A 22,691-nucleotide genomic window follows, 5' to 3' on the forward strand; every position below is an offset into this window, starting at 1 on the left:
AACAAAGCATTTAACGTGCTACTTTAGTTACGATGGGATTTGAGAAATAAAACATTAAACGATTTTAAGATGAAGTTTATGATGTTCTTCTTTAACGACAACATAAACTACGTGATTAAAGTGGAAATTTAGAGATTAAAGTTGACATTTCATGCTTTTTTCCCCACTGTGTGCCTATTTTTTTTTCTCTGTACCCTAATAAGCTTTCATATGACACTCAGACGGTCCGCTACGACTCGCCTTTTCATGGCGACTTTGATATGTGACAACTTCTTTTTTATTTCGGGCACTGTGCATCTTTGTGAACTTGAGCTTTCGAGTTTCTCTGACACTCTGTCACTCGATCAACTTCCTTTTGTTGTTAATACCACTGTTTAAACCAACATAGTATGTTTTTCCTTGCCTCCACTTGGTATTCGCTGAAATTCTTCTATTTTCCCCCGTGTTTTTCCCATTGTCTTTTACACAGAAGGCTGATCTTAAAGGCTATTTATATTGATTTGCATTTTCAAAGAGGCGAAATTCTGGGAGGAGCTGGGGCGGGACAGCAGGCATGTGCACGTGCGTTACTTTTCACTCTGACCGGGATTTATGGAGTGGAAGAACGTGGAAGTTGGCGTTTGCACAGATTTATGCATCTGGATTTTTTTGTGCGTAAGCACATTTACGATTTTGTGCTTACGTCATGTTATAGTGCGAATTCTACGCACAGCGTTATGCATGAGGCCCCTGGTCTTTGGATAGATGCTTAGTGGCAAACTGTAGTCTTCCACTAATGTTCTTTTTGGACAATAAAGGAGTTTTTCTGGCACACCTCACATTCTGGTCAAACTTGTTCAATTAGTTTTTAACTAGCCAACCCGTGGTGTATGCCGCATAATTATTTATTGAACACTTCCTGAAAGACACGGTTGTCCAAATGGGGTGGGTTTGAGGATACGACTGTGAGTGAATGAAAAGATGGAACTCTGGAGAGAGCAACATACAATTGTCCGTGACTGGAAACTGCTTTTGGCAGATACAGGCATATCGTTTTGAAAGTTTGTTATTAATTGTCATTGCAAAGGCCAATCTAACAGGAAATTGTCTGCGTGTAAAAGTAAAAGGCAAATTTGAATCTGATGGGGTTAGGGATATCCGGGGAATAAGGACAGTTTGTGAGGTAGGAGCTGCGATAGTTTTACACTCCAGTACAGTGGAACCTCGGTTCACGATCATAATTTGTTCCAAAACTCTGGTCGTAACCCGATTTGGTCTTGAACCGAAGTAATTTCCCCCATAGGATTGTATGAAAATAAAATTAATTCGTTCCAGACCGTACAAACTGTATGTAAAAATATATTTTTTAAAGTTTTTAAGCACAAATATAGTTAATTATACCATAGAATGTACAGCGTAATAGTAAACTAAATGTAAAAACATTTAATAACACTGAGAAAACCTTGAACAACAGAGAAAACTTAACACTGCAAGAGTTTGCGCTATAGCGCTACAAACCGCTCGCTAAAGACACTTTTTTAATGAGTTTTAAGCACAGGGAAAAAAATGAACATTTGAAAAATCCGCAATTTAATAAACCACCATGAAAAGTAACATTGCAACAATGCACGCTACGAACTGATCGCTGTAAACAGAAGTGAAAACAAAATCAAGCCTGGTGCAATCTTTAACTGCCTTCTCTGCCTTATGCGTCCATCCCCCTCTCTCTCGCACGCCTGTGTGTGTGTGTCTCTCTCTCTCTCTCTTGCGCCTGTGTGTGTGTCTCTGTCTCTCACGCGCCTGTGTGTGTGTGTGTCTCTCTCGCGTGCCTACACAGATGAAAGCGACTCAGGTGAGGAGTTGGGGGCGGGCACATGAGCAGGCAGTGCGCATGCCTCGAGAGCCTGTGTGTGTGTGTCTCTCTCTCGCGTGCTTGTGAGTGTGTGTGTGGCTCTCTGTCATGCGCCTGTGTGTGTGTGTGGCTCTCTCTCACGCGCCTGTGTGTGTGTGTCTCTCTCACGTGCCTACACAGATGAAGCGACTCAGGTGAGGAGTTGGGGGCGGGCACATGAGCAGGAAGTGCGCATGCCTTGGGGAGGAGGGTTAGAGTTGGCAGGTGGGGCTCTGTCTTGCCTGCGTGCGTATCCCATGGTCAGGCGACTTGGTGGATTGCTTGCCATGGACTTGCGTGCGTCTTGCTTGTCATGGTCTGGTCTCTGTCTTACATGTCATGGTCGGCTGCTTAGTGAATTGTTGGTGGACGGGGCTCTGTCTTGCGTGCGTCTTGCTTGCCATGTCTTGCGTGTGTTTTGCTTGCCATGGACTTAGTGAATTATATATATAGATGGTAGATGCACAAACTTTGACACCAACTGTTGCAAGAGTTACCTGTAGATCCCACAATGAAATTTTGGAGTTCTTGGAGACTTCTTTTAGTATCTTGCTGAATTTGCTGGGCTGGCCAGTCCTGGACAGTGTGAAAGCTACGCTACTTGCAGCTCATTTACCTTACAGTGGAATGATTGATTTCAAATAATTTGGTGATCTTTTTGAATCCCTTGCCAGACCCATAGACTTAACCTTTTCTCTCAGGACCTTAAAAAGCACTTTTGATCTTAGCATGATGACACCGTACACATCAATAGCAAAGAGAACACCAGGCATTGATATCTATGGTGTAAATAAGACTGTCTGGTCCACCTGCATACTCCATAAGGAGGTTCTAATCATTGGTACATAATCTGGATCACCTGAATCTAATTTGAAGGATTTGAATTGGTGATAAATGTAGGGGTGGACTTACTTCCAGGTGACAAATCAATATTTGTTTTAATTTAGATTATGAGAATAAATAGATCATTATGATTTTATTATTAGTGTCATTTGTTCAAGTATATCATCTTTATCTTTTGCCACTGTTTATGTTTGCCTGTTCAAATATATTGAAAGAATGAACAAATTCTATAGGGTGTACTACCTTTTCCACATGTCTGTAGCTGCATTTTTATTTTAAGAAAATGCTTAATGTAAAAATGCAGTCATTTTCAACCCCTGAAAACGGAGACTTTTGAAAACGCTCTCCAGAACTGTGTATTTCTGAAAGCGTTGCAGCGCGGATAGGTGAAAATGAAGTTTTTAAAACACAGCCTCTAATCAGCCTGTGATTGGATTGTGTTTATTAAGTGGCTCATGCCTGATTGTACCCTGCTCATCACATTTTCTCAGCCACTTTGCTCACCTCGATCAAGATAAGTAATAATCAGTTGAAAAGTGAGGGGGAGCTGTTGCTAACATTCTCTTCTCCTTCTCTCACCACAGAGCCGAGAAACTGCCCAATGAGGGCACTAAGCCCCAAACCTTTCTATTCAACAGCCATAAGAAACCCGGCTGCCCAGAAAGAGGTATCTTTTGCAACCAGAGCGACCCCCAGACAGAGCTCCTGTGATAGATCCTAAAATCTGTTTTGTTTTGCATTGTGCCTAAGGGCAAGAAGTATAGCGCCAAGGGGCTTTCTTTTTGTTGGGCAGATCAGTTAATTAAACGGGGTGACCTTGTTGGAGTCCCAACTTCTACCCTTGTGTGACCTGTCATTCCTGCATTGGTTTGGTTTTTCTGCTTCATTGACACCAGTAATGTAATAACATTCCATAATTTTTAAATCTGCCAATAATTGTGTATAGAAAATAATCTTTTGTTACGTTGACTAGAGGTGTCTTAAAATGGCAGAGGTATGGGCTTGCATTTTGTACTGTTGTCATTTTATTATTGAATTGAATTAACATTTAGTAGACGTGTTATTTGTTTTGCAGCTCACTTAGTAAAACTGTACAAGTTGCAAATTGACTCTCGAGCAAGCCACAGCAGTGAGCAGCTGTGCTCTCTACAATTACCAAGGGGATACCCTCCGAGGGGCAAGCTGCTCCTCCAGATCTGCTAATGTCACTCTTATTATCTTTGAAATCTTCGTTTGAAAGGTCTTAGTAGTAAGTCTTTGGACGCTACGTGCAGATCTGCAGCGTTCAACAAAAGACTCCAAATGTAAATTGAAAAGTAAAATTTAGATTATTTAGTGCTATCTGGTTAAATACCCACTTCATAACCATTTTTTAATTAATTTTAATTAGAATTGAACATGTAAATATGAACCGTATGTGGCGCGGATATTAATAATTCAGCCACCTTAGAGCAGTGCCCTTTTCTGGCAGTCTCTAGCTGAGTGCTCAGCAGGCAAGACTGTGCAAGACCTCTCAGACCTGACGACTGTCAACTTGGATCTTTGTTGCAGTGAATGTGAAATGTATGCTGCATTTGATCACAGCCTTGTTTTGTTCTTTTACAGATTGTGGACCCTGCTTGTTGGCTCGGTTGGATTTACATGTTACTGGCAGGCAAGATCTTCTCTGTATTGAAAAATGACAGGTCAGTGTAATATTTTATTATATGCCAGCTAAAATAATCTATTTATGCTTCCATCCATTCTCAAACTCACTTATTTCAGTAAAGTTTTAGCCTAAAAATAAGGGTTTTAAGGTGATCCAGAATCTTAGAGGGCAAGGTAGGAAGGAACCAGCCTTGGAGGGCTACCAGTCCAGTACTTGGCAGACACACACAAAAACATTCACATCCAAACTTGTTTTAGGCCAGTCTGGCTAAACTAATGAACCTGTGCTATGGATGTAGGTGAAAATTGGAATATGTGGAGGATAGAAAAACAGCAGACAAGTATTGCTTTCACACCACAAGAACTTTGTTTTCAGGAAAATTCCTGTACGATGTAGGTCCTGGGCCACTTTTGGTCCCAGGCAATGTTTGTGTACAGGAACTGTACTGTAACCTTTGTGCACAATATGTGATATGCAAAGGTTGAAGAGTGAAATGGAAGGTCTATAAAATGGTAGTGAGACCAGCTATGTTATATGATTTGGAGACTATGGCACTGATGAAAGGACTGGAGGAAGAGCTGGAGGTGGCAGAGTTGAAGATGTTGCAATTTTTCCTCGGATTAACAAAGGTAGACAGGATTAGGAATTATTATATTAGAGGGACAACACAGGTATGGCAATTTGGTGACCAAGTGAGAGAGGCGAGATTGAGATGGTTTGGGCACATGCAGAGGAAAGATGAGGGGTACATTGGGAAAGGAATGTTGAGGATGGAACCAACAGACAAGAGGAATGCTAGAGAGGAGGTTTATGAATGTGGTTAGGGTTGACATGAAGGCAGTTGGTGTAGCAGAAAATGATGTAGAAGTCAGGGATAGATAGAGACGGATGATCCGCTGTGGCAAGCCCTAAATGGGAGCAGCCAAAAGAAGAAGGAGAAGCTTAAACTGTTGACATCACTTCAATATACATCAATACTGCCAAAACAACAGAGACTGAGGTGTTGTTAGTTCTTGTGCCATATGTTATTGTAAATGGATTTATTGCTATTTCAGAGGACTGATTTAAGGAATTAGTCGAAAGGGTTAAAAAAACAAAGAAAAGCTAGAGATCATAAGAGAAAATGATGTTTACATCAGATTGCAGAGATTCAAGAATACAAGACAGAAATAAGATGCTAGGAAAAAAAGGTAACATTAACGTTATTCATTAAATGTACATTCATTAATACTGTAATGAAATTTATATTTAAAAATAGATGGTGCCAGTGCTTGTGGTCAACCAATCAGCACAATTCATCACCTGAGCCCCACCTGCGAGAATTCCTGGTTGAATGAAAGGTGCATACTCTGACGTAGAAGCTAAAAAAGGAACTACAAAAGGCCCAAGTTCTTGTGGTGGAAATGCTACAAAAGTTCCTGAGTTTCTAAAAAGTTCCTTATTCCTGATAACAATTTCTGTGGCGAGAGAGTACCTATGGGAAGAACATTCACATTTTTAAAATAATTAAAGCATCTGATATATCATGAAGTCATTCCAGGGCACAGATGGAAGCTTGTTATGGGTACATTTTGCACAAATGTTAGAAGGTGTTGCTTTAGTCAGACACTTGTAGATAAGTATTATACATTACTAAGTAGGATGATAAACAGTATTACTTTAGGGGACTTGAAAACTCCGTAGCATATTTGAAACAAACCACCCTGGACTGTGTCTTCTTTGTGCTTACCCTCTTTGAAGGTCCATTACCTATTTTGACTGCAAATGTAATTACCACACAATATACTTTATACACCCATTTTTAACTGCTAGGATGTCTCACTAATTTGTGAGGGATGAAGGTCTACAGGACGGTAGTGAGACCAGCTATGTTATATGGGTTGGAGACGGTGGCACTGACCAAAACACAGGAGACAGAGCTGGAGGTGGCAGAGTTAAAGATGTTAAGATTTGCATTGGGTGTGGTGAGGATGAACAGGATTAGAAACAAGTACGTTAGAGGGTCAGCTCAGGTTGGTTGTTTGTGAGACAAAGTCAGAGAGGTGAGATTGCATTGGCTTGGACATGTGCAGAGGAGAGATGCTGAGTATATTGGGAGAAGGATGTTAAGGATAGAGCTGCCAGGTAAGAGGAGAAGACAGCACATGAAGGATGAAATGTATTTATAAAACACAAGAAAATTATCACAGGTTCAATGCTTGTTTTCAGATACACGGTGGCCATTTGATGAAGTTTAACTCTTTTGACGTTGGAGCCTTTGCCAAAGTAGAACTCCAAAGACGGACGTGTGCAAGTAAACTGAGGTGTTTAAGAAACCAGGTTTCTGCCTTAATTGGGTTGCTCACCTTATTCCGGTTTTGTGTCTGCGTGTAAATGTCCTGACTGTTACATGCTGCTGCTAAAGCTCAGGTGTCTGGTCCAGACTAAGTCCCTGAGCAGTTGCGACTCCTTTCTCGAGGAAAGGCACACTCATTTAAAGAAAGCAGTATTGCAAGCATCTGCTTTTCAGTGTAAATTCATCATCAATATAATGAAACATTATTTGCATGCATACTTCCATAGTTCTACTTAACAGCAAGTCAGTTAGTTGTGTTGCATAAAGTGACATTTGTTTCAGACCTATTTCAATTTGGAATAAAGTAAAGACAGTGCAACTTTGGAAAAATAACTGAAGGAGGGATAATAATAATAATAATAGTAATAATAATAATAATTATTATTATTATTATTTACACATATATAGCACTTTTTCTCATTACTCAAAACATTTTACATAATGAGTGGGGAGCCACTTCAACCACCACTAGTGTGTAGCATCCACCAGGATGAAGTGACGACAGCCATCCCTGTGCCAGTACGCTCACCACACATTAGTTATTAAGTTAGTGAATGGATGAGAGAGATAGTTAGCCAATTAGAGACAGGTGATGACTAAAGGGCCAGAATGACTAGGCAGTGGTGGACAATTTAGCCAGGACATTGGGATACACCCTACTCTTTAAGAAAGATGCCAAGGGATCTTTTCTGACAACAGAGAGCCAGGACCTCAATTTTATGTCTCATTCGAAGGATTGCGTCATTTTTACAGTACAGTGTCCCCATCACTTGCACTGGGACATTGGGATCCACATTCAGACCACAGGGTAAGCGCCTCCTTCTTGCTTTCGCCAACGCCTCTTCCACCAACAACCCAAGTTTTTCCTGTTTTAGTCTCCCATCCAAGTACTGCTCAGTCTCAAACGTGTTTAGCTTCAAGTGGATGACCTCTTCTGAAGTGCATGTGGCATGGCTGCAGGAATGATATATCAGTTGCCCTGAGTGATGATAATTTTTATTAAACCTTTTCTGCACACAATTTTAATTGGAGCCTTGTCTTTTGATAAATTAAATGCAATTGCTTCTTTTATCTGAATTTGCTTTCTATAGCCTGCTGCATATGGGCCTCCATTATAGCATAAATACGTAATTAATGGTTATCTGTGTCACTAACCTTACATTACTGGGATGTTGGTTAAATTTTAGATGGTTACATTAATGTTAGCTTGCAGCGTTGCAGCAATTTGCATAGTATGCTATTTTTGAGCGACATCATTGCAAACGAAAACAAAATTCAAAACTATGGACAGTTCTCTTCATTTTGGCATTATAGCTTCTAAAAAGTATCAGGTCAACATTACATTTTGAATTTTATGGAGGCTGCTACAAATACAAGAAAGAAACTTGGACTTTGTAAAAGATCTTGTTAGGGAATCAGACATCTAAAAATGCATTGAGCACGGTCATCTCCAATCATTCATATGATGTCAGTGCCTCCAATTCGTAAATGCATTTGTGCTTAGTGAACTGTTGCTCAGAGCAGTCTGTAATTGGGAAACCTTGAATCCTGAATGAGTGGGAGGACTGAATGGAATGTGGTAATCAGCACTTTTTGAGATTAGTATATCGTAGCAGGTGTAATCATAATCGTGATTAATATACGATTAATTGTGTAGCCCTACCAGTTTGTTAGATTTAAAATGAATATAGCCCATTAGGTGTCCTTGAAGATGGGTGCAAGTATAGCCGTTTGTGAAGCAGAAGTTCTCATAGTAAACATCATCCCAAGGCACTTCAGAAGTACAGAAGTTCCCACAGACAGATTTTACATTGGGGCCATAATGAACTCCAAGGTTTATGAGTTCATTCATCACTGTTGTGTGAGGTATTTCACTTGTTACACAGTATCAGACCCTACAATATATCACAGTGCCCTTGGGTCTGTGTGTGTGAGCAGAAATGAGCTTCAGAGACAAATAATAGAGTGGAAACAATTATCTTGTGGGAAATAGCTTATCTTGCATATACAGTATGTCTGGTTCATTATCTTACTCTACTACATTAATATCCTATGAGTCAGTCAAAATTTCTGTATTGTGCTGGTTAACTTGACCACTAAGATGCCTCATTTTTTCTTTCTTATGTCGGGCTGCTAGTCTGTCCCAGCGTAGAAGCCATTGCCGTCTCTCAAAGATTATAGAGATCGGTGCACATTTCAGAATGAGGTCCTTAATTCTGAAGGATGCTGCAGAATTTTTTGCTAAAAAGGAATTGTCACTGAATATTAAGAAAAGAAACCTGGCAGGGTATCAGTGAAAAGGCTTTGTAAACGGCCTGATCCTTTTGAAAAGTTGTACATCTATGAGAGAATACTGAACTCTGCATCGTAGTTATGAAAAGGTGTTTGATGGCAGCCTAAAGCTAAAGTCACTTTCCTTTTATTTAAATTAATCTTGACTATTGTAATATGCAAATTAAGTATTTTGTAGATCTAATTTCTTTGTAAGGGACTGTTGATACAAAGCTTGATTTGCTGATCATAGTGTTAAAAACAAACATTGATTTCTCTGTTTAAAGAATCCTCTTGTTCCTGTTCAGAGTGTAACAGTAGTGAAATGGCATGAACCAACCCTGGACCAAAAACAGCCTGTTAATGGGTGCACACACTCACATACCTGTGCCTCTTTTGTGGTTGTGGGACATCCCAAAAGAAAAACCCTTTTCCCCATGGGGATTAATAAAGTGTCTGTCTGTCTGTCTGTCTGTCTGTCTGTCTGTCTGTCTGTCTGTCTGTCTGTCAAAGTCAAGTCAAAGTGAACTTTATTGTCATCTCAGCCATATACAAGTATACAGATAGACGAAATTGTGAAGCTCAGGGTCCACAGTGTAACAACATGACGTGCCATAACAGTTGCCATAACAGGCGGTGATGCAGCTAGTCAGAACACTCTCAATGGTGCCTCTGTAGAACATGGTGAGTATGGAAGGGGGAAGACTTGCTCGCTTCAGTCGCCTCAGGAAGTGTAGTCTCTGCTGGGCTTTCTTGATTAGAGATGAGGTGTTATGTGTCCACGTAAGTTCCTCAGTTATGTGCACACCGAGGAACTTGGTACTCCTAATAGTCTCCACATCTAAACCGTTGATGCTGAGTGGGATGTGGGCAGGATGTGATTTTCTGAAGTCCACGATTATCTGTTTTGTCTTGTCGACACTGAGAGATAGATTGTTGTCTTCACACCATGCAGACAGCTGTTCCACCTCATCTCTGTATGCTGTTTCATCATCCCTTCTTATCAGTCCCAGCACCGTTGTATCATCCGCAAACTTGATGATGTGGTTGGTGTTGTGCGTGGCTGTACAGTCGTGAGTCAGCAGGGTGAACAGCAGTGGACTAAGCACGCAGCCCTGCGGTGCTCCAGTGCTCAGTGTGATGATGCTGGAAATGTTGCAGCCCATCCGAACTGACTGGGGCCTCTCTGTCAAGAAGTCCAGGATCCAATTGCAGAGGGTGGTGTTCAGTCCCAACCAGCTCAGTTTTACAACCAGCTTTTGAGGGATGATTGTGTTGAAGGCAGAGCTAAAGTCTATGAATAGCATCCTGACATATGTGTCTTTTTTATCCAGATGTGTCAGGGAGAGGTGAAGGGCAGAGCATATGGCATCCTCAGTTGACCTGTTTGAGCAGTATGCAAACTGAAGAGGGTCATGGGAGGCAGGGAGCTTAGTCTTTATGTGTGACATGACTAACCTTTTGAAGCACTTCATTATGATTGGCGTGAGTGCAACTGGTCGGTAGTCATTCAGGCATGTCACTGATGACTTCTTCGGCACTGGTATGATGGTGGTTGACTTGAAGCATGCTGGGACTGACGACTGGCTCAGAGATGTGTTGAAGATGTCTGTGAGGACACCAGCCAGTTGACTGGCACATTCTTTGAGCACACGACCAGGTATGTTGTCAGGTCCTGCAGCCTTGCGTGGATTGACTCTGGATAGAGTCCTCTTCACGTCATTTATGGAGAGACAGAGTATCTGTCTGTCTGTCTAATGAGCAAGCAAGGGTAGAAGCCCGTTCCTCTGGAGCAGTGAAGCAGCAGCATAAAACAGTGTGCTACTCTCAAGATAAACACGACATTTTCAAACTCACAGGGTTATAGAGTCTGCCCCAAAGGAACCAGCTCTGTTATGATGGACATTATTTAATAAATTTGCATTTGTTCTTGACTCTGTGTGGTAACAAGCTATCCATCTCTGGTGTCAGCTTTGAGTTTTAAAGTTCCCAAGAAAACTTATAATTTTGCATTTTTCTTTTCTGCCATTTTCAATTATTCAGCTTTGTGGTTTCCATGGGTATTGAAAGTTTTCTGTACATTATTATTACTTATTTGGCTGACACCTTTATCCAAGGTGGCGTACAACATTTGAGATACAATTTGTTACATTTCTTTTATTTTTACAGTCTGAGCACAGGCAGGTGAAGTGACTTGCTCGTTGTTACACAGTCTCAGAAGCAGAATTTGAACCCCAAACCTCAGGATTTGAAATCCAAAGCTGTAACCACTATGCCACACTGCCTGTTTCTTTTGGCATTATTCTGGTGGTTAAAGGCTTATCTTTGTTTAAGAATATTGATTTTATGTCCGTGCTTAGGATTCATTTGAAAGATTGTTTTGACTTCCTGGTTACAAAGTTTTATTTTCTCCCAGTCCTTATCATTTAAAGGCCCCTTAGTACTTTGCAGACATAACACTGAATGGTGCTTTAGTCCATCAAACAACAACTACAACATTTATTTCTATAACACATTTTCATGCACAGGATGGAGACCAAAGTGCATTACAAGGTGTCAAAGAAGTAGTTACAAGAAAAGAAAAATATATTGAAGTTAGATAAGAATAACAGTGAATAAATAACACAAAAACTGAATCTGTATGCACTTAAATAAAATAGATATTGTGACCATCAAGGGGGTGCTGTAGCTCCCCAACCTCCCAAAACAAAGACATGGACACAAGTTCCAGTGTGAACAAAGAGTAACTGTGTGAAACTCTTACACACAAGCCTTTCCCACACCACAAACTGTAACTCCAGCACTCAGCAACCCTGTCGTCTCTCCTCTGCTCCTCCAGGCAAGCTTTGTCTTCCTCCTTCTGACTCTGGCTCCCAGTTTTGAGGCTGGCTGAACCTTTTATGTAAAAAACAGGAGTACTTCCAGTGTCCTGAGACTGTGGCTTGGGAGTAATTCCGGGTGAGGCTGAAGCCCGACAAAGTAGGATTCATTAGTCCCCTCAGTGCCCCCTGGTGGCATCCACGGAACCCAAAAGGACTGGCCCAAAGAATTACAGTTCCCATTGTGCCGTGTGGTTATCTGTCGCAGTGCTGTAACTTAAGGAGGCTGCCACCCAGCGAGCTGGGAAAGACAATGACCTTAACAACTTGAGTTCCCCTATCCTTTTGTTAAACTGGCACCCTGGCTGGGTAAGTATTTACACAACTCTGGCTGGGATGCCAGTCCCAGGATAATGCCTCTCACAGTTTATGGGTAGTTGTGTGTTTATATATTTGTGTATGTGTATATATACTGTCTCACGGGTTTTGCTTCCTAAGGTTGTAATGTCTAGTCTTGTGTGCCGTCAAAGTGTCTCTCCGAGATGATCTGGTCTCGATTGCTTCGGCCAACCCCCCTGGAGGCACGCTACACTCTTGTCACTTCGCATCTCTCCTGCTCACGTTGTGGGAGGGGGAGGGGGGGAGCTGCACGCACACTAAGGAGAAGTGGACGGATCCGCTACTGTCTTTGTGCTACTTCTGCCAAGATGCATGTTCTTCTTGTTGCTCTGCACGTCGATCATTTAAAAGCCTATACAGCAGCTGTCCTTCTGTCTCACTGCCTTGTCTTGCGTGACGTTAAAATGTCTCTCATGGGATGTCACATTGTCTTCCTAGAAGATCACGCCTTGTCTCCCTTCCAAGATTTTTTTTTATAATAGAGAGATGTTACTCTTATTTTTAGCCCAGCATCCACATCATATGTGTTTACAAAGTGTGTTTTAGTAAGTTTACATGTGTTTAAAGCGAGTGGGAGGGGTATTTTAAGGCTTAAACTATAAAAAAAATGTTTATTTATATGGTCTTTCTATTTTCACCTATCGCTGATGGGTCTGGAGCGTAACTTCCATGATAGGCAGGGGATCACTGTATATGTAAAATAAAAAAATGTAAAATATACAGTACTGTGCAAAAGTTTTAGGCAGGTGTGAAAAAATGCTGTAAACAAAGAATGCTTTCAAAAATGGAAGTGTTAATCATTTATTTTCGTGCATACTTGAGTCGCTTGGCCTTGTTTCCACGTCGGAGGTATGGATTTTTGTCTGCAACTCTTCCATGAAGACCACTTCTGGCCAGACTTCTCTGGACAGTAGATGGGTGTACCTGGGTCCTAGTGGTTTCTCCCAGTTCTAAGCTGATGGCACTGCTGGACATCTTCCGATTTCGAAGGGTAATAAGCTTGATGTGTCTTTCATCTGCTGCACTGTTTCCTTGGCCGACCACTGCGTCTGTGATCCTCAACATTGCCCGTTTCTTTGTGTTTTTCAAAAGAGCTTGAACAGCACATCTTGATACTCCAGTCTGCTTTGAAATCTTTGTCTGGGAGAGACCTTGCTGATGCAGTATAACTACCTTGTGTCTTGTTGCTGTGCTCAGTCTTGCCATGACATGAAACTGTCTTCCACAACCTCACACTGGTACCAGAGTATGGCTGTTCCTCACCCAGTTTTAAGCCTCCTACACAGCTGTTTCTGTTTCAGTTAATGACTGTGTTTCAACCTATGTGTGACATTGATGATCATTAGCACCTGTTTGGTATAATTGGTTGATCATACACGTGACTATAATCCTACAAAATCTCTGACTTTGTGCAAGTGTACCTATAAGAATTGATGCTGGTTTGAAGGCAAAAGGTAGTAACACCAAATATTGATTTGATTTAGATTTTTCTTTTGTTTGCTCACTTTGCATTTTGTAAATTGATAACAATATACAATCATTATTTATATTTCTGAAAGCATTCTTTGTTTACAGCATTTTTTCACACCTGCGTAAAACTTTTGCACAGTACTGTATATGTAATCTATATTGTGGCCACTGGGGGGCATACTGACACAACAGACACAAGTCCAACACAACAAATGTATTTATTTAGGTGTGGGAAACGCTTCCCTTTTGCTTCCCACCTGCACAGCACAGTATAAAGCACAAGTCAATTAGACAGCACTTGGCACTTTGTCTCTTCTCTCTCTGTCTTCTCACTCTTTTCGCCTCTACTCTTCCTCTAGCAAGCTATGTCCTCTTCTTCCCAACTCTGTCTTCCCAAGTGAACAGAGGTAGTCCCTTTTATGCTGCACCTGGGAGACCATCAGCATCATCTGGATGTACTCCCAGGTGTGGTGGAAGCCCAAAGTAATGCTCTGAAGCTCCCCATGGCAGCCCCCATGGAACTGAACAGTGTTGTGCCAAACTCCAGCTCCCAAGGATACAAGGTGCTGCTGCAACCCAGGGGGGCTTCTATCTATCTATCTATCTATCTATCTATCTATCTATCTATCTATCTATCTATCTATCTATCTGTCTGTCTGTCTGTCTGTCTGTCTGTCTGTCTGTCTGTCTGTCTGTCTGTCTGTCTGTCTGTCTGTCTGTCATTAATAGAAAAGTATAGTCCTTATATACAGTATAGAATCAGTTTTTAAGTCTCTAAAGATGAGTCCGATGATAAGGTGAGTTGGCTGGAAGCAACCAATGCCAAATTTATTCAATGAGGAATGTATTCAGTGAGGAAAAGGCTGCCACAAGGGTAAGGGATCAAGTGTATATTCTTATACCAGACCAAATATGCAGCCCATATAATAAAAAGAATGAGTTTTATGTTGATTACTTAGATTTCAAGCCGTTTTGGATGGGTACAGGTAGCACAGCTAGTATCAATATATTCCTTTAGCAAACAAAACAGGCAATGACATTGCCCACTGTTTTACCAAAGCGTCATTTAAAAATGTCATCAGAAATAAAGGGAGTTTCATGGCCTCCATGGCAATCTAGGATATATGAGGCCTGCACTATTGCAGATTCAGCTGGTGATGGTGAGAAGACCATGTCGTTAATGGATGCTTAAAATGGACTCCTGCCTTTGTGAGTGTTCACCCTGTGGTCTCCTGGTGATCTCATAGTCAGTAGCTTTTGGTATTCAACTTATTCATTCCATTTGTAAATCAATTTTTAAAACTAAATATCCGTTTCAGGTTTACAGAGAACTGGAGCCTACCAAAATATTCCTTATAAAATAAAACTCAATGAATGGAGGCAGTTTTTATTAGCTCATGTAACTGAGCTTGAAGAAAAGCAGATAAGCAGTTTTTGAAAGCTGTACTACTGTGCAAAGAAGATGCTAAACATGAAGTGTCACAAGGTTAAGCAGACTTGCCACATGGTGATGTTTAGCCTCCATCTGCTTTACTAGCACAGTGTACTCCACACTTGCAGATCGTGTTACTTGTGTCAGAGCCTGTGAAACTAACAAACAGCCAACAGAGGCCTGAGGGTGCAATAAATAATGTTTGTCATTCATATGTGGGTACAGTTTAAAACATTTTTAAAGAAGATTTATATCAAAGCTATGGGTAGATGTTTGATTTATCCCAAAGGGAAATTTCAGAGTTACCGCATCCTACACATGCAAACTACACAGAGTACACAGTAAATAAATAAATAAAGATTATAGATAGATACGGGCAGCACAGTAGCACTATGGTTATTGCTGCAGCCTCAAGGATCAGGCAAACTTGGGTCCAGACTCATTGCCGTTAAGGAGTATGGCATGTTTTCCATTTTCTAAGGCAACAACAATAGAAGCAGCATTTATTTCAATTGTAAATCACATTTTTATAAAAAGTTTGAAAAGAAAAACACTTTAAAATTAGATAAGAATAACAATGAATAATAGTAAACAAAACATAAATAATGCACACTTACATAAGACAGATATGTAACTAAAAGAAACAGAGTCCTTAAATATAGATCTTTTTAAATTCCCTAAATGGCATTCTGATGATTAGATCAGTTGGCTAGGATAGATAGAAAGAAATCAAAATACAAACAAAATCTTCAGGGGTACCACTTCAAAAGACTGCTCAGTTCCACCCATCCCATTAGAATCCATTGCAAATTCTTCATTGTACCAGAGGGTGGGGGTCTGAGGATAACATGAGATCGTGTGTCAAAAAAACTGAACCCCAGCTGAAAGTGGACCTTGAAACATAATAGTGACCCTAAACATACTTGCATTGTGAATCCACCAAAGAATGGCTGAAATGAAAGAAAATGGAAAGTTCTGGAATGGCCAAATCAAATTCCTGGATCTGAATCACAAACAAGATGCTTTGGGTAGGATTTCAAACAAGCTCTGCATGTGAGACATCCCTCCAACATCACACAGCTGAAAGGATTCTGCATGGAGCAGTGGGAGAAACTTTCTAACATTCAGTGTCCGCGACTGATAGACAGTAATAGGAAATTCCTACTTGGGGTGGGTCAGTACCAGGTTTCCAAGCTGGAATGCCTCCAGAAGACCACTGCCAACAAACCTTTGGGAGAATGGAACTGCTCCTGGCCTCTTGCTTCTGCTTGTCCATTCCTTGGCACTTTCCATCTCAGTAGGCAGTCATGCCGTTGTCCAGCCAGGATGTCCATCTGTCCGTCTTGGCACTCACATTATGCAGGTATTGTTCACAGTGCTTTACGCATGCACTCTGTGAAAAGTACTATAAAAAAGAAATAAGTAGTATTGTATATAGGTTGGGAGCTGCTGTGAATTTCTTTTAAATAAATGTTCCAAAGTCTGAAGTGTATATATTAATACTGTGTGTGTGTGTGTGTATATATATATATATATATATATATATATATATATATATATATATATATATATATATATATATATACTAGCAAAATACCCGCGCTTCGCAGCGGAGAAGTAGTGTGTTAAAGAGGTTATGAAAAAAAAGGAAACATTTTAAAAATAACGTAACATGATTGTCAATGTAATTGTGTTGTCATTGTTATAACTGTTGCTGTCTTTTATATATATATATATATATATATATATATATATATATTATATATATAATATACACACACACATAAACATTTATATACATATACATATAAATACATATCTACATATACACATCTACATATATATACACACATACATAAACACACACATAAGACTTACTGAGTGAAACGGGCTTTCATTGACAATCATGTTACGTTATTTTTAAAATGTTTCCTTTTTTTTTCATAACCTCTTTCACACACTACTTCTCCGCTGCGAAGCGCGGGTATTTTGCTAGTATATATATATATATATATATATATATATATATATATACATATACACACATACATGCAGTTTTAATAACACAGAAATCAATATAAACATTAACATCATTATCATATGAGAATATGAAGTATATATAAGAAGCACATTTCATATAAATATAAATTATTAAACAGTAAAATCTTCTTCTGTAATTTGCTACCGTGGCAATTTGTGTGTCTGTCCAGGATTTTAAATGACCTGTAGCTCGCAAACCGTTTCACCTATACACTTGAAATGTGGTACACATATAGTACGTCACGTCTACTATCCGCTTTATGGGTGATGATTGTTTTAGTCTTTTTATCTTTATTTTATTTTATTGTAGAATCAACTCCTATCTGCACACAGCAGGGCAGCCGTGGGCGGATGCGTATGGTGTATTCACTCCATGTTATCGTGCATTGCGCTGTCAGTGGTATTTTGATAAAAGAATTTGAACAACATATAAGAAGCGTATAAATTATTAAACAGTAAAACATTAACATTTAAGAAGTAAAGTTACATAAAGTACTACTGCAGTGCCTTCGGGTATACCTCATTTTTTGTTTGCCCATTACATGCTTAAATGTATACATTTTTTGGTGCACCTACCCGAGAACACGCGACATATAACCGAGCGTGGGAGAAGCATGGATTTTAAACACGCGTTGAGTTGATCTGCTGGTCTCCCTCGTGGAATAACTGGTAATGTTTGACTAAAATCTACAGCGAGTAAAACGACATTACCTCCTATTTTTTTTTTTACGATCTCTGAGATCTTGCTTTTTTCGGTTCAAGGCTTCATAAGCTCTTTTATGTTGTATGGTGTACTTATCCCAAACCATCATCTTTGAATGTTGCAAGACTTTCGCCTTGTATGTAGATCGGGGTAATTACATTCATTGCATTCCTAGTCTGAATCACAATGTGATTGTATGGGTGGTTACCTGGCACTGTAGGGTTGCCACCCGTCCTTTAAAATACGAATCGTGCCGCGTTTGAGAATGAAATTGCGCGTCCCGTTTTGAATCAATACTGGACGGGATTTATCCCGTATTTTTTTTATCATTTTTTTTTTTAAAGCAGCGTCTCATGCAAATCATCCCACAGGCATTTTATGAAGATGCCTCCTTTCCTACTTTTGATTTGGGTAATACTTGATGTCATCGTTAGTTTGATTGGTGTTTTTAACTGTCCAGTGAGGAGGGCGTGTCTTTTAAGTACAGTCTGCAAAGTGTTGCACTGAGATGTGGCGTCAGCGCCATACTTGAAGCCCCTAACGTTGCGGTCAGCAAGTCGGCTAACATCCGCCATGTGCCGTCTTTCAGTTGCGAGAAGCAGATCATAGAATGGTTGAAACTGTTGCCCCTAACGTTGCGCCACGGCGTGTGGTTCGTTTATACCTCGTGTGTTCTCATTAAACTTTTATCTCGCGAATATGTTATTGCAATCCGCAGCGGGAGCGTTTCTATAAACTTAATTTAAACTTACGTTTTACACCGTGCTTTCTTTCCCTTATGAACATGCTTGTATGCTTAACTCGCTCCGTTCTCAATTGTTTAATTTTTTGCTCTTAGCTGTTCGCGGCTCTTCCTCCATTTCCCCCTACTTCGTTCTTTTATCTCGTGAATATGTTATTGCAATCCTTAACGGGAGCGTTTCAATAAACTGATTGAAAATAGTTTTGCATTTACCTTTTTAGTAAAAGGCGAGCTTTTAAGCCTGAGAAATCAGCCCGTAAATGCACACGTTTAATTGCACATGTGTTAATATGTATGGTTACACAGTATTAAAAGACAGTGAACAACGTCAGTTACCTTTGTTCCCGCGTTTGATAAAAGGCGAGCTTTTTAAGCCTGAGAAATCAGCCCGTAAATGCACACGTTTATTTGCACATGTGTTAATATGTATGCTTACACAGTATTAAAAGACAGTCAAAAATTAACGTCATTTACCTCGTTCCCGCGTGTGACTCGTGCTGTAAATCTCTTCCTTGTTTTTAGTTCACGTGATTACGTAGGAGGCGTGATGACGCGATACGTGACTCCGCCTCCTCCATTACAGTGTATGGACAAAAAATATGTTCCAGTTATGACCATTACGCTTTGAATTTCGAAATGAAACCTGCCTAACTTTTGTAAGTAAGCTGTAAGGAATGAGCCTGCCAAATTTCAGCCTTCCACCTACACGGGAAGTTGGAGAATTAGTGATGAGTGAGTCAGTGAGTCAGTCAGTCAGTCAGTGAGGGCTTTGCCTTTTATTATTATAGATATGTTGCATAGTTTACTGTCAATTAATGCATGTCCGCCACGGTGCCCTTCTTTCAGTTGCGAGAAGCAGATCATGGAATGTTGCATAGTTTACTGTCAAATAATGCAAAGAGTGCGCGACACATGTTTCGCCCTCATTTGGGCACATCAGGCATACACACTCTACTGCTCCCCTCTCGGGGAATCGAACCTCTGACATCAGCGTCAGAGACAAAGCCCCTTTACGCTGCGCCACGGCATGTGGTTCGTTTATTTGACAGCCTGTAGGTCCGGAGTAATTACATTCATTGCATTTGTAGACTGAGTCTCGACGACCTGAATTGTGTGGGTGGACGGACGCTGACGTCCGAGGTTCGAATGGCATCCAAATGGCAGACCAACCACAAGCGTTACCTGGTAGGCAACCACCTACACAATTCAAGTCTACGAATGCAATGAATATATACAATTAGGTCCATAAATATTTGGACAGAGACAACTTTTTTCTAATTTTGGTTCTGTACATTACCACAATGAATTTTAAATGAAAGAATTCAGATGCAGTTGAAGTGCAGACTTTCAGCTTTAATTCAGTGGGGTGAACAAAACGATTGCATAAAAATGTGAGGCACCTAAAGCATTTTTTAACACAATCCCTTCATTTCAGGTAGGTAACCACCCATACAATCAGATCAAGATTCAGACTACAAATGCTATGAATATATATATATATATATATATATATATATATATATATATATATATATATATATATAAAATCTTAAGCCTAAAAGTGTGCGATTTTATGCAACGATTTTATGTGACTTTTTATGTCATGTTTTTTGTCATGCTTTAAATTGGGTTTATTGTAAAACCTGTATATATATGTTTGGTATCATTCTTTTTTATCTTTTATCGAACTTTAATGTGATGTTGTTAGATTTTCAGATTCTTATTCCATTTTTAAATTATAAACTAAGATATCAAGAAAGTCGTTTGTATTTAAGTGATTTAGTTAGCTGAAGGTTGAGTTACGATGACCCATTGCATACCACTTTAGTTTTCACATGATTTTTCCTGTTATTTAAATTGGTCATTTTTATAAAAAAAAGTTTTTTTATCTATAAGAATGTTAGTTAAAAAGAATGGATTGTTTATTTATTCTCTTATAAATACTGATCGAGCATAGTGGACCTCAGTTTAACGGGAATACTCCAATCGGTAAGAGAGTAAATATTTTATTCTCATTTCATGATTTTTACTCCGTTAAATAATAATTCATTTTTCTTTTACATATTTATAGAATTTTGTGATTTTGACCACAAATGGGGCGGCCTACTATGCTGCAACTGGCGGTTGGGCACCGAGGGCACCAGGGACTTGGCCCCCCTAGTATATATATACTCTATAGGTTTAAAGTTGTTTGAATGAAAAACGACATGCAGGTTATTATCATTACTATAGCTTTATTAATTTAATTGTTTTAAGAAGAAATAAATAATACAATAATGAATAAATAAATAGTAATACAAGAATAAATGTATCTCTATCTATCTATCTATCTATCTATCTATCTATCTATCTATCTATCTATCTATCTATCTATCTATCTATCTATCTATCTATCTATCTATATGGAGTTAATAGATCTATTGGAGTAGTTCAAATGAAGTCTTCTTCTACTAGAGCCACTCGGACTAGACAAAGACATTCCTAGGCTTATATAGACATGGATATGAAACAACAGTTTATACATAATAAATCATATATTAAGGAAATACCAGAAAAGTTAGAAACTCAAAGAACAAAACTTACTACATTTCCCTACACTATGATTTAAGTGAGGCTAAAACAATCCTTGGTTCTATAATTTACGAGTATGCATATTGTGAAAGCCTTGGAGAATACAGCTCCCCAGACACAGACAGGCACAACACACAAGTGTAAAACCAGCACACTCTATTTTCTTTGTGGGGCAGCTCTATTTCCCACTCCCCACTTCAGAACACAATACACTCTGTGACACACAACAATACTGCTAAGTCCCTTCTATCTTTCTGTCCTTTCTTTCTCTCTTCTCTTCTCTGCCACCTCCACTCCTCCACCAGCAAGCGTTGTCCTCGACCTCCCGACTATGGCTCCTCGAACGGAGTGAAGCGGCCTCCTTTATAGTGCACCCAGAAGTGCTTCAGGTGCACTCTGATCCACTTCCGACAGCACTTCCAGTCCAGGTCTCTGGGACTGTCCAGGCACCCCCTGGCCTTGGCTACGGGCCCCAGCAGGGTTGAGCTTCCACGCTCCAAGCCTGTGACCCCGATGGAATCCAGGGGGGTTTCCCTCTTGTGTTACCAGAAGGTATTGCTGTGGACATATCCTCTCCCTCAGTCCTTCAATCAGAAGGGCATCCCATCCAGGCAAGGCCCCCAGCCATCCGCCACAATATCTATAAAGAAGAAGATACATAAAAATACAAAAAAAATACTTTAGAGGTCATCAGTTACATTTTGAACTGAAACATAGCCTTTGGTCATCCCTTTACAAATTGGAAATGTGTTCTGAATTTGGTGGAAAGGTTCAATATTGTGGATTTGCTAGAGAAACACAAGCAAGGATACCTGGTACTGCCCAGGTGAGGGCACCAATTAAATATTGGAGTAAAACATCTCCCGTGGCCTTCCCCATGTGCTAAATATTAATGGTCAGCTCGGTGCCCATATGCCCCTGCCAGAGAGGCACATCCTAGACAACCACTTAAATTGTCAACTCCATGTTTATATGCCAGCATCAAAAGGAAACACCCTAAGCATCTGCCTGAGTAGCTTGGGAGAATTTGGGCACGTGGTCAAAACACACAGCAAATCTCATTCCTCATTACATTTTCACTTCACTATTTATATGTTTTATTAAACTGAAATCATCCATTAACCAAAGGTATTTACAGTAGTTAAGAATGTATTAATCAGTTATTAGAAATGTATAAAGCAATCAGCAAGTGAGGGTATTTATGTCACGTATCGGTTGAGACAGGCAATTCATTGCATGGCATAGTATGTCACATTGTATACTTGTACCTTAGATGTTGCAGAGCACTAAGACTCCAAGTGTAGAAGGGATCATCTGTTTGGACAGTGTGAGTCTGGAGGTCATTTTGCCGCTAAGAGAGGAAGCATCTGATGAATTATGATCAGTGTTTAACAGGCTGAAGTCTGCCTTGCTTAATTGTGACCCATCCGAGAAACAAAGTTTTAAATGTCCTAAAGATTATTAGATGGGCCTGCATCACATCCACGGTGCTGTTGTACAAATTGCCTTTGATTGTGGTCCATTGCAGCCATGCGCTCAGATAATGAA

At 40.0% G+C, this 22,691-nt stretch overlaps 1 protein-coding gene across 3 annotated transcripts in view; it reads left to right on the forward strand.

The window, feature by feature from the left end:
• Positions 1-22,691, forward strand: part of csgalnact1a (chondroitin sulfate N-acetylgalactosaminyltransferase 1a) — a 448,394-nt gene that overhangs the window by 79,663 nt on the left and 346,040 nt on the right. For all 3 annotated transcript variants that reach the window (XM_028802606.2, XM_028802607.2, XM_051928033.1), the window contains exon 2: positions 4,319-4,398. The gene's annotated coding sequence lies outside the window, so the exon portion shown is untranslated. The remainder of the gene's footprint in view (positions 1-4,318; positions 4,399-22,691) is intronic.

Source organism: Erpetoichthys calabaricus, chromosome 5 (genome assembly GCF_900747795.2).
Source record: "Erpetoichthys calabaricus chromosome 5, fErpCal1.3, whole genome shotgun sequence".
Lineage (NCBI taxonomy): Eukaryota > Metazoa > Chordata > Cladistia > Polypteriformes > Polypteridae > Erpetoichthys > Erpetoichthys calabaricus.